This window comes from Triturus cristatus, chromosome 5_2 (genome assembly GCF_964204655.1).
Source record: "Triturus cristatus chromosome 5_2, aTriCri1.1, whole genome shotgun sequence".
In the NCBI taxonomy this organism is placed as follows: domain Eukaryota; kingdom Metazoa; phylum Chordata; class Amphibia; order Caudata; family Salamandridae; genus Triturus; species Triturus cristatus.
The window spans coordinates 347,186,226-347,200,366 of record NC_140588.1 but is presented as its reverse complement, the minus strand read 5'-3'; positions in this window follow the sequence as shown (position 1 = coordinate 347,200,366).

Here is a 14,141-nt window from a genome sequence, read left to right as displayed (position 1 = left end):
TATAATTGTGCAATATATCACAAACTACGGACATTGACTCATTACCCAATAGGATGTGTAACAAATGACAAAGCATACTGTCTCTCGTTGTTTTCTGTTATGCGGGCTCATAACAGGTTGTTATATGTATTTGAACTAATATCTGTCAAGTAGTATATGGTGTGAAATTCTGTGTTTTTAAATATTCATGCAAATGTATGATCTGTTTTTATGAAATACATGTATGTAAATTTTTTAGAATTTTTTTTTTTGCATAATAAATGTGATTAACATATCATGATTATTTGAGTGTAATTGGATTGATTGTGGTGTTATGTGATACTAGTACTGTACCATTGTGTCCCAGCAGAGGGATTGCATCTTTTGTCCTGATTCTTTTAAACCAGAAGGGATGACAGTCATTGTTTGAAACGGAGTGTATTTCTTCTACAGTGATGAATTTACAATATATCAGGATCATAAGGGCAAATAAAACAGCAGAGGAAACTGCAGAATGTCTTACCCATTGTCATGTGGATATTACCCATATATTTCACTGTCTCATATAATAAAAAAAATAGCACAATGTTCCATATTATGCAAAAAATGTTTTAGCACAAATTGTTGGGAATGCATAATGTACAGATGCGCAAATGCAAAAAGGTAATAAAAGAGATGGGGATGACAGCCACTCACACAGCAGATAGGTCTGAGAAGAAGTCTAATGCTCACAGCTGGGTCACATTGTAGAGTGGTGGCTCTGTTTTTTCCCCAAAAAATCATTGACTTCAGTAGTAGATACCTGAACAGATTGTAAGCCATCTAACCGGTTAGAACGATCACTTTATCATAGGTCAAAGGCATTCGGTTTAACAATCACCAAGATTTCGGCTACAATGAAAGTAATTTGATTATAGAAGTTGGTAATGCTGTAACAAAAAAAGGAGAATTAATACACTACAGTAATACTCCTGTCTGGGAGGATCAGGAAGATATTGACTATTTTGATAGTTCTTTGGACTGATGGGTCTATGGGACTAAAATAATGCAGCCAGAAGGATGTTTGATGTAAATATTGTGCCCTTAATTTTATTTATAAATCACACCATTGCGGTTAAAAATAGAAAACCTACACTGAATGGGGTCATATTTCAGTGGCACTATTTATGTCAAATGATATATCTGACTAGGATATTCTATCATTCCACCCTGACGGGAGTAAACATAATCTTGTGTAGCCAGAAATCAGATTTTGCCTTACTGATGAAATCAATGTAGATCCAAATGTAATCTTTTTGATTTCATGGCCGCCTATCCACAAAGACATTTTGGAATACATAAAGAAGCAATCCTGTAGTAATCTTTTACATAATTATACATGATTTTGAGAATTGGGCCCAAAATATTTAAAATGGGAATGTGCGGGGAATATTTATATAGAATCAGTAAAAATGGAGGGGACTGTGTCTTTGCAATTTTACTAATAGAGAGTTGGATGTTTTAGAGCTGATTCACAAAGGCACGTTGGAGTGGGTAAAGGGGTACTCCTGTAGTACTATTTCCCATACTCATAAATGATTTTGTGAATTGGTCCCATTGTTCTACTAGTTGTGGATGTTTCAAAGATGGTCCAGTAAGCTTCTTCACAGTTAACCAGCGTGTACATGGAATCCCTTTTCTGTAAGTCTATAGCTTATTGGGCAAAGGCCACTTTACTAATCTCCTATTTCTCTTTTCAGTACAGTTATGGAGAGACTGATTCTAGGCCATTAGATGAGACTTTTAAAATGTAAGCTATTATCACTGTGACCGGACCATATATATGGCATAATAAGATGATTGCTGATAGCTCTCCAATAAGACCACATGTTTGGTGTTTATAGTGGGTGGGCAATTAAATACATTGAACAAATTGAGTTGGGACATACAATGAAGAAAGTCTGTAGCCAAAAAAGAAACATAGTACATTTTTCATCTAGTCATGACATGGATCTTTTAAGAGATGAGAGCTTGTGGCTTTATTTGCCCACTTACTTCACTGTGGGATCCCAAAGTCATCTTGATTGTCAGAGTCATGAAATCTGGTCCAGTTTCTTCATGGTAAATGCCCATGAACAGCTCTGCTGCAGGGATTCTGCACATACACAGAACTATGCGCAGGAATACGGGATCTCGGGGTATAGGGGCTATGCCTTCCAACCGCCTTAGTATCCACGAGCCCAGGACTGGCTAGCTATAGGGTCTCACTCGCTTTCCTACCCAAATACAGGGAAGCAAATGATTAGACAACCCAGAACAAAACACTCCCTGATCTCTCAGGAATCGTGGTGACAAGACTCACCTTCTCGCTCACACTCTCGTACCTGTCCACAGTAAGATCTGACTGAGACACAAATATAGTTTTAAATGTTTATTTTAACTAACATGCTCTAACATTCAGTATACGTGCCACAACAAGCAGAAAAATGCATAACAATAATACAGTTAGCATCGCAGCCAGTCCATACATTATGAAGGGGGATGTCATCGTATAAAGACAATGGAGAAAATAACTATAGTGCCTATACTCCCTCCCAGGGCTAGGTTATGTATTATTATATAATAGAAGATCTCTGGGTTTTGTTAGCAGAACCCATACCTTAGAGCACAGATGGGATTTCTACATCAAAGCTGGGTGCTGCTGTTCTCCCTGGAAAGGTCCCTCTCCAAGTGTCTATTCCCCAAAACCTGCAAACCCGTAATATCAAAACACGAGTCTTCAGCCGCAGCTGCAGTGGTATGTTTTGTCTAGGTGCTATGGCCAGACCAGAACAGAATAACAAGGGGCATTGTTTATCGACCTTGCTCATAGTGTTCAGACTAAACTCCAGGAAATGCCAAAGAACGAACACAGCAGAGAGTTCTCATGTGAATGGCATAAACAGAGTCTTGCAAAAGTAAAGTTATGTAGTAACGTGTGCAAAAGCAGCATCATGGCGGCACTAGCCATGCTAACTTAGCAATGTCCACAATGTCCCTATCGGCGACATGACAGCTCCTGTGCTGAGGATTTGGGGGCCAAGTCAAAAAGAAATATGAGGGTAGGTAAAATAGTACTCCTCTAGTATCCTTTTTAGATACTCTTACATACCTTTGTGAATTTGCACAAAAACAACTAAAATGGGAACACAATGTGAATACTCAGGTAAAAGTCATATGTATTTGATACAAATAGGTAGGTCAGCGTGTGCACTGTTTGCACTTTGACTTCGGAGAGTTGGATGTTTTGGGGTTGTGTCACAAAGGCATGAAAGAGTATGTAAAAGCGTACTGCAGTAGTAGTAATTAGTCCGACACGTATACATGCTTTTCGACTCATCCCCCACAAATTACAGAATCCTGATTGCAGGAGGAGGGGCCAATTTGCCTCAAATAACAAACCTCCACTCTCTATATGAAGGTAATCAACTCTAGTTCCTTCTTCGGCTACTCATTACCAAAAGTAGTTCCAATATATTGCTGAGATTGGCAAATTGTCAGTGCTCCATTGGAATCAATAGAGAAAGTAACTAAATCACTTCTTGCTGTGCCCTTTCCAGTGTATTGAAAGTGAACCATTGTACGAATCCAGAGGCCACCTCCATAAAACATCCCTGTTTTTCTAACTTTTCTGAATTGCCTTATCATTGCAATAAAGTAAACTACTCAACAGAACTTTGCAGGTTGATGTTCAGTTTTTTCTAACCTGAATCTGAATGGCACAGAATTCATGTTTGCACCAACAATTATAGACTAACAGCACCGGTGGTGGTGCTATTTTGCCATGACATTTGGAGTGAAAGAGTGGTGCAAAATGTCATTTTTGCATCTGTTAGTCGGTGCAAATATCACTGGCAATCTGCATAATCTGGAACTATTGGTACTCATTTGCATAAATACCAAGGTAATCCACATACTCTGGACCCAGAAAACTGACTTAGAAAAAAAAACATGTTTGTCTTGCAGTGGTTTCTTAGAGTCAGTGAAATATAGTTATAGGGCACAAAGATCTTCATCTTGAGAGGGTAATGTTACAGATCATTTTTAGCCTTAATGGTTGAATTTATGTTTTAGTTAGCACTGTGTGTTATTACAGGGCTCCACACTTTGTGAAGCTTTGCAAACCTCAAAAACATAGGTGACATATATAGAAGCCTTTGTGCTAGCTTCAATGGAAGAAAGGATGCCACTATAAGGAGACAGCCCTTAATTTGTTAAAGAAGAGTGCCCGTGTCCAAAGCTATGCTCAGAAGCCAGTGGCAGGTGCAATTAAAGGGCAGTGCGCCGAATTCCAAGGCCGGTAGTTTTTTCAATCGACTATGAAACACTCCTAGACCCTTTTCCTCGCTCTTGCAATTTACTATCCTAACTTCACGTGGCGTTACTTTGGTTAATGCGTTTTAATAGTTTGCGGTGTAAAGCCCTCCGTTGTAAAAGATTTTGCGGTGTAAAATCTGCAGGGTAATGGCACTGCGGAGTAACGCATGCGGGGTAAAGGATGTTTCCCACATGGAGCTGTTTTTGCAAGATGGCTACTGTATATCATGAAGGGCATCGCTGCCTCTGCGCAGAACCGAGCACCTGTTTTTATGCTCCAGCAGTGCGTAAAGTCATTTAACCCAGTATTCAGCGAGTTAGAGCTTCATTTTCAAACTGTGCAGCTCAGAAACAATGAGCAAGGTTTTTTTTTCTCTTCTGAGCTGTGCTATCCTAAATAATGTACAAACTTGGCAGAATATTGGGTTAAATGAATTGACTTTACTCCTGCTGGTGCATAAAAACAGGAGTTTGGCTCTGGGCTGAAGCTGCGGAGCCCATCATGATGTGGCCAAAGGTGTTAACTCATTTGTATGTATCATCTAAAATGTATAATTGGAATTGTAACTGTATTCATATAGCATATAGGACCCCTGAAGAGGCATGAAGCTTTCTTTAGGAGAGTATCTTGCTACTCCAGAACCCAAGATAAGTAGTTAGTAGGTTAGTACACTTTGTTTTGTTTTTCCCTGTGAATGAGTTGTATTAGGATTTTGCTCTTGATTTTTTGTGTGTTTAGTAGGGTTTAAGGTACAATAGGAGTAGATTTGAAAAGGGGATGTTGTGAGTTGTTTTTGTAAGTAGTGGTCACGTGTGCTTGTTAGTTGGGTGGCATGACAAAAAAGGAGGGGTGAAAGATTGAGAAGTATGTTTGGGAGTTCATAGTAGTCAGAAGCTTTAGGAGGAGTCAGAGGGAGTAGGAATGGGAAGGAGGGGAGTTTTTTTTATAATAGTGAAATTGCTAATATATATAAACGAGATGGACACCAACACAGGGGTAGTGTTAAAAATGTTGTCTCAGTTTAATTATTGCACGCTGTAACGCGTTTTGGCATTTCCCAACACAACGTCGCTGATGTCCCCTGCCTTTTGTTACGGCGAGCTTACGACGGGGTAGTATTTGAGGAAGGCTTTGCTGAAACGCATTGTTCTGTTTGTGACACAATAAAATAAATATTGTGCCATCCTGTGGTGTGCCGCTGAAGTTCTTTGGAAATTTCCCAGATCGTTTCCTTAGAAAAATTAATAGCGGATGTTGTGACCACTGCTGGCACCGGCGTCGTCAGGAGGGTGAAAGGCTGACTACAACGAATTGCTATGGGGATATATATATATATATATATATATATATATATATATATATATATATATATATATATATATATATATATTCACTGAAAAAACCATAGGTTTCACACATGTTATAGTTAGCGGATATTTTACTGATAAAAAACCAGTGAAATTCCCCCGTTATAGTTAGTGCAGGCAACTATAACTCACGCGACCGCAATCCTCTGCTGATGCTAATACTGTATTTAGACACTTATTTGCCCATGTGTTCTTCCATACATTTTTAGCTATACATATATTACAAATATTTTTTTTTCATAAAGACACATATGTCATCAGCAGAAGATTGCGGTCGCGTGAGTTATAGTTGCCTGCACTAACTATAACGGGGGAATTTCACTGGTTTTTTATCAGTAAAATTTCCGCTAACTATAACATGTGTGAAACCTATGGTTTTTTCAGTGAATTTGCAAGGTTTTTTAAATGCTAATTCCTAACTATAACGTGTGTGAAACCTATGGTTTTTTCAGTGAATTTGTACGGTTTTTTAAATGCTAAGTTACTTTACGCCATTCGTGGCGTGCGCGCCCACTTAACGCAGTTCGTTCCGTGCGCGCACGGTGCGCTTCGCGCACCGTGCGCCCACTTTACGCAGTTAGTGCCGTGCACGCACGGTGGGCACGCGGTGCGCTACGCGCACCGCGTGCCCACGTTACGCTAGATGGGCCATGTACGCACGATGCGCTTCGCGCACCGTGCGCACATGGAGGACATATGATGCACTTCGTTTTGAAAGGTAATATTTTAATTTTTCGTAATTTTTATAAGCCATGCGCAAATGGTGCACTTCGGGCACCATTTGCACACGGGGTGGAGAGAGTGTGGATAATTTTTTCTTTTATTATTTTTGTTTAAAATATTGTGGTTTTTCACACCTCGAATAAGCCCTGCATATTTGGTGGCCTACGGCCACCAAAAGCACAGGGGGTGGGGAGAGTGTGGATAGTGTTTTTTTTATTACATTTTTTACCGTACGCGTACGGTAAGCGTAATCGGCGAAATTAGCGAAAAAATAAAAATTCAATTTTTGGCCTTGGGGGGTCTTTGGGGACTCCCTCATCATGGCTATGTGTGTGGGAGCTGTCTAAACAGCCTCATTACATGTTTATTGGTTTTATTTAACAACCTAACTCTCAGTGCGAGAGAGAAAATGGCGGCCGCCGCTTCCTGGTTTCGGCCGATTCGAATGTTTACTAAGATCTAAGAGCCAATCAGAATCGCGCTCGCACACGCCACCGTACGCGTACGGTAAGCTTACGGTAAGCGTACCGTAAGCTGGCTCAGATATATATATTGATTTAAAGGCTATTTTCTCAGAATCTACTGAACAGATTTACACCAAACCTACAAAAGGCACTTCCTTGACCTGAGGACTACCTCTCTGCCAAATTTCTAGTAATTCTGTTCAGCCGTTCGGGCTGTAGCCCTGTCTAAAGGTCCTATGGAAAAATGCATGGGAAAAACGCGTTTTGGGACCCCCCTTTTATCTCAGCCCCCGCTTGACGAATCCCCCCGAGACTTTCAGGGTAGGAGCGGAGCGTAGCGCCCCACCTATTTTGAGAAATTCGCGAGGATTCGTCGACCGGCGCCAAAGTTATTCAAAATAGAATGTTGCGGATTTCCTATGGAAAAGGGGTCCTAACTATAACTACCTACTGGCGACCGCCAGTAGGTAATATATATTACCTACTTTTGGCCCCGGGGACCCCAAACCCCAGAGCCTGGCCAAACGTTGGGGACTGCAGGGGGAGTCCCAATGCCCCTGCAGTCCCAGCCGGCTCCCCGCATCCTACGGGAGCTGGCATTGCTTTTGAGCAAAGGGAGCTGCTAACATGCAGCTCCCTTTGAGCAAAAGGAATTCTGCTTTGCTGCATGGAAGCGAGAGCAGGTTTCCAGCTCTAGCTTCCATGAAGCAAAGCAGTGTTTGCTATCCCTGCTACAGCAAACTGCAATGTCCTGAGGGTGGGCACCCCGGGACATTGCTGGAGCTGGCCCTGGGTGGTGGCGGTCCCCAGGGCCATGGAGGACTCCAGGAGGTGGGCAGCGCGGACCCCCTCCCTACAGATTTAAAGCCCTGGGTAGGTGGTGGTCCCCTGGGCCGGGGGGCCGCTAGGGACACCTGTATTTAATTTACTCAATGGTCGAAACCAGGAAGCGGCGGCCGCCATTTTCTCTCTCGCACTCTGAGGGGGGGGCAGTAAATAAAGGCAAAAAACATATAAAGGGGCTGTTTAGACAGCGCCCATGCACATAGCCATGTTAGTTGAGTCCTCAAAGGCCAAAAACGGTAAATTTTTATTTTTTGAAAATTTCGCCGATTACGCTTACCGTACGCGTACGGTGCGCTTACGGTAAAAAAATTTATAAAAAAAAAAAAACTCTCTGGGCTTTGCATATTATTGTCATCACTTACAAATTAAATTTAACAGATTACCTATCACAAGGAAGCGCATAATATGTCCTCCATGTGCGCACGGTGCGTAACGTGGGCACGCGGTGCGCGTAGCGCACTGCGTGCCCACCTTGCGTGTACGGCACTAACTGCATAAAGTGGGCACGCGGTGCGCGAAGCGCACCGCGTGCTCACCGTGCGTGCACGGTGCGCGAAGCGCACCGTGCGCGCACGGAACGAACTGCGTTAAGTGGGCGTGCACGCCACGAATGGCGTAAAGTAACTTAGCATTTAAAAAACCGTACAAATTCACTGAAAAAACCATAGGTTTCACACACGTTATAGTTAGGAATTAGCATTTAAAAAACCTTGCAAATTCACTGAAAAAACCATAGGTTTCAGACATGTTATAGTTAGCGGAAATTTTACTGATAAAAAACCAATGAAATTCCCCCGTTATAGTTAGTGCAGGCAACTATAACTCACGCGACCGCAATCTTCTGCTGATGACATATGTGTCTTTATGAAAAAAAAATATTTCTAATATATGTATAGCTAAAAATTTATGGAAGAAGACATGGGCAAATAAGTGTCTAAATACAGTATTAGCATCAGCAGAGGATTGCGGTCGCGTGAGTTATAGTTGCCTGCACTAACTATAAAGGGGGAATTTCATTGGTTTTTTATCAGTAAAATTTCCGCTAACTATAACATGTCTGAAACCTATGGTTTTTTCAGTGAATTTATATATATATATATATATATATATATATATATATATATATATTACCTACTGTTTCTATTCAAAAAGCATTTTTTTTGTCAATATCTTTGGCTCCGTTTGACGAATCATCATGAACTTCTCAAAACTAATGGCCTCCTCAGGTCAGCTCCTGTCCTGAAAATTTCAGGTTGATTCGTCAAGCAGGGGTCGAGAAAAAAGGGGGGTCTCAAAACTTGCTTTGAATGGTGTTAATCCGTTGAGTAGTTTTTGAGATATTTAAAGATTTACAGATATAGATGTTTGAGAATTGTGACATCTGATTGGCTGAGCCCTCATGAGCTTGCTTCTGATTGGCTGCCAACACTTCAAACCAGGAAGTGTTGGCAGCCATCTTGTGACTCGGTACCGAGTCACAAGCAAAAAGGTAAGAAAAGCATTAAAAACACAAGAAAAGGGGGCAGGGTAAAAACACCCTGAAGCCCTAGGCCTTGTGAGGAGGTCCCACAGGGACTCCCAGGGCCCCAAAACCCATTTGTTTTAAAAACAATTCGGTCGGAGTCACGCTGGGTGCGCAAATCTGGCCGAATTAATTTTTTAAACGAAGCGCAGTCTCTGGCGCTTCGTTTTTTTAAAAGCACCTGGGTGGGCCAGGCCCCGGGAGCAATGTTCTATTATGGTGTGGGGGCCCTCGCAGCCCCGGGGACCACCACCTCCCCAGGGATTTATCATTAATGTGCGGGGACATGTGGCCCCCCCGCAGTCCTGGGGTCCTCCACCTCCCCGGTGCTTCAATTTCAAAACAAGTATGGGGGGGATCCTGATCCCCCAACACTGCCCTGGGGACCATCACCTCCCCGGGGCATTGAGTAAATTAAATACAGGTGTCCCTAGCGGCCCCCCGGCCCAGGGGACCACCACCTACCCAGGGCTTTAAATCTGTAGGGAGGGGGTCCGCGCTGCCCACCTCCTGGAGTCCTCCATGGCCCTGGGGACCGCCACCACCCAGGGCCAGCTCCAGCAATGTCCCGGGGTGCCCACCCTCAGGACATTGCAGTTTGCTGTAGCAGGGATAGCAAACACTGCTTTGCTTCATGGAAGCTAGAGCTGGAAACCTGCTCTCGCTTCCATGAAGCAAAGCAGAATTCCTTTTGCTCAAAGGGAGCTGCATGTTAGCAGCTCCCTTTGCTCAAAAGCAATGCCAGCTCCCGTAGGATGCGGGGAGCCGGCTGGGACTGCAGGGGCATTGGGACTCCCCCTGCAGTCCCCAACGTTTGGCCAGGCTCTGGGGTTTGGGGTCCCCGGGGCCAAAAGTGGCCAGGGAAGGGGGGCCACGAGGCCCCCCTCCTGTAATTAAATAAATAAAATAAAAAAGAAAGAAAGAGGCAAAACCCCGGGGGATGGGGTCCACGGGGCCAAAAATGGCCTTAGGAGGGGGCCACGCAGACCCTCCTTTAAAATACATAAATAAATAAGTGGCCATGCCCCGGGGGATGCAGTCCTCTAGGCCGAAATCGGCCTTGGGAGGGGGGCCATATGACCCATTCCCAATTTTTTCAATTTTTCTTTTTTAAATGACTCAGGCCCTGGGGGATGTGGTCCCCAGGGCACACAAAATATTGAGAAGGGGGCCACACAGCCCCCCTTCTAACAAAAAACAAAAAAAAGGGAAAACCGGCATCTCACAGGAGGCTCAGCCCCCTCCCTGCACCACTCTGCAAACATGCCTCCTGGTGTGTTCTATTTTGGGGGATTAAGTCCCCTTGAATCCTGAGGGTCCCTGGGGGTTCCTGGGGGCCAGCTAGCCCACCAGGCATCTCCAGTAAGCTCAACACAGTGGGATTGTTGAGAGGTGGTCTGAGGCCACGCCCCTTTTCCCACCACTCTGCAAACACACCTCTTGGCGCATTGCTGGTGGGGCAAAGAGGTCCTCTTGTGTCCTGAGGACCTCAGGACCAAAGTGTACTTCATCACCTGAGCTGCAGTGCCCCAGGAGGCGTGTTTGCAGAGTGGTGTAAAAAGGGGCCGTGGCCACGGTCCTCGGACCACTCTCAGCAATGCTGTGTGGGGTTTACTAGAGATAACAGGAGGGCTAGTTGGCCCCCAGGGAACCTCAGGAGACAAGGGTACTTCACCCCCCAACCAAGAGCGCGCCAGCTGGTGTGTTTGCAGACTCATGGAGAAAGGAGGCATGGCATGTGTCCACCTGTCAGCAATCCCACTATCTGGTGCATACTGAAGGTATCAGGTAGGCTAGTTGGCCCCTAAGTACCCCAGCAGCGAAAGGGACTTTAATCCCCATCCAAGAGCATGCCAGCAAGGTCGTTTGCACAGTGGTGAGGAAAGGGGGCGTGGCCTGCTATGAAAAATTAGCAATCCGGCTGTGTGGGTCTTACTGGAGGTAAGAGGAGGGCCCCTAGGTTGTCCTTGGGATTGCTAAGAGGTCTTCGGAGGCCATGCTCACCTTTCTCCACCACTCTGCAAACGCGCCTCCTGCCACAGTACTGGTTGGGGATACAGTCCATTTGACTCCTGAGGTACTTTGGGGGCAAGGAAGCCCTCCTGGTACCTCCTGTAAGTCTTACGTAGTAGAATTCCTCAGCGCTGGTCGGAGGCCATGCCCCTTTCTGCACCACTCTGCACCACTCTGCAAACACAACTACTACGTTATAGTTGAAAATTAGCATTTAAAAAACCTTCAAAATTCACAGAAAAAAACATAGGTTTCAGGGACGTTATAGATAGAAATTAGCATTTAAAAAACCTTCAAAATTCACTGAAAAAAACGTAGGTTTCAGGGATGTTATAGTTAGAAATTAGCATTTAAAAACCTTAGAAAGACACTGAAAAAAATTATAGGTTTCAGGGACGTTATAGTTAGAAATTATCATTTAAAAAACCTTAGAAATTCACTGATAAAACCACAGGTTTCAGGGACGTTATTGTTAGTTGGACATTTCATTTGTAAAAAACCAGAGAAATTCGGCCGTTATAGTTAGTTGAGCTATCACAGTGACCAATCCGGGTTCATCCCCACTAGAAACACAGCGCTCAATATCAGAAGGCTCATGCGCATCCTGGAAGCGGATACTTACCACATGGATGCCGCTACGATCTTTGCAGTGGACATAGAAAAAGCCTTCGACAGTCTGGAGTGGTCTTTCCTATTCCATGTGATGCGAAAAATAGGACTTAGATCTGGTTTCATGAGTTGGACGGCTCTCTTATATGCTGACTCCACCGCCAGAATTAAAACTGGGGGCTAATCTCAGATGCTTGCAGGGTGGGGCGGGGCACGCGGCACGGATGTACCCTCTCCCCTCTGTTATTTGCTCTGGCGATGGAGCCCTTGGCAGCGCATGCCTGATCGGGGCGGGCATATCAAGGGCTTAACGTTCATGGACAGGTCTATCATATTGCACTATATGCTGACGACCTATTTCTTTTCCTTGCTGACTCGGGGGTGGCACTCCTGGGGACGAAAAACCAGCTCCACGCTCTCAGCAGGATACCGGGATTAAAAGTAAACTGGTTGAAATCTTGTCTATTCCCGGCGCGTAGGGATAGAATAGGTCCACAGCACACAGAGAGCGTGAATTGGAAAGACAGATATCTACCCTACCTGGTCACACATATCTACCACAAGCAGGAGGACATTCTTGAGGGTAATATTGGAAAGGCCTTCAGAGGGGAAAAAAGCTAACTTCGAATTCTGGAGCTCTTTGCCGTTGTCCGTAGCGGGCCGGGTGGCCCTACTTAAAATGGTAACCCTCCCGAGGCTCCTATATGACTTTGGGACCTTACTGATTTGGATCCCGGCAACGTACTTCAAGCAGCTCCGTTCAATGATCACAGCTTTCCTATGGGGCAAGGGCAGACGCAGGGTGGCGCTCAGCACTCTCATGCGGCCAAGCGCGGAGGGCGGTCTAGCTGTCCCAGACTACGAGACCTATTATTTGGCAATCCAATTTCAATGGCTCACACAATGGGTGGAGAAGGCCGCTAGGGGGAAACAAGAGCCCAGGGAGGACTTGTGGTCTCTGTTGTTGTTGTCCCGCATTATACTGTGACTCCCGGTCAACAACACAACCCTCACCCTGGAACTTACCACAGCACAAAAATGCTGGAACAGATATTTGTGGAGAGCCTCTATTAAGTGCCCCTATGCACCGTAAATACCATTGATAATGTGCAGGGCCCTGCCACATGGTGGCAACTGGCAGAGATTGGAGACTTGGGCCCAGCGGGGGCTTACTATCATGGGGAACCTCTATGAGGAGGGAGCCGTGATCCTGTTTAATGAACTGCAAGATCACTGTGACTTACCCGAGGGGGATTTCCTACAGTACACGGACCTCACTGCGGCCATCAGGAAGCACTGGGGTGGGGGACTTACAAAACCACCAACTTCCATGGGCTGCCAATACATGGTTTTGGCAGCATGTATTTTATTTTTTTTAAATATCTTTTTATTATAATGTTTAACACCAAGACACACGTTTTGAACCCAACTTACACAAGTGTTAAATCTCAATACGTGACATTCCTGAAACATTGATACCCTACCATTCCTCTTATCATAGTTAATATCAGCACCCTCACATTCAGACCACCATTCCAATTTCTGTGCCGCCATCATCAATGTCCTCCTCCTCCCTTACTTTCAGCGGCTCACATACATAACCCCTGAATTTATTCCAGTTTCCCCATACCTTGTTCCACTTTTGCGGGCAGACACGACTGACATATACAGTTTTCTCGGCCACCATAGCGAAGTCCATATCTCTGCACCAGTCTCTGAGTGTTGGTACGTCTGCTGCTCCCCACCTTTGCGCTATATTGTGTTTAGCAAACATTATCCCCAATGTGGCCCAGGTCTGCGCTGTACGAGTAAGATCATTCGGTTCCCAAATATTTAATAAGCATCTCCTGGGCTCAGGTATTAGTGATACCTCCTCCGCCTGCGATATTGTTCTCATCACCTTAACCCAGTACTCTGAGACCTTCGGACATTGCCACATGGTATGATAAAATGTGCCCTCCTCCCCACATCTCCGAAGACAATACGGGTTCAGTGCTGTACCAATTTTGTATAAAGTGAGCCTCGTGTAGTAGGTGCGGTGCAGTATTTATTTTTAAGCCTCACCAACCTTAGTTTTGAAGAAGTTCTCACCTCCCTTGGTGAAGCCAGTGCCTCCTGCCATTCATTGTTGTCGAATTCTCCCACCTCCCGGGCCCACTTTTCCCGAAGTTTCTTGGTGGGATCAGGCAGGTTATTAACCAATTTCCGATTGTGCATGGCATCTGTCAACAGTCGGTCCTCCAGCGGAGATGCTTCCGGGACCTCATCGCCCGGCGACAAGG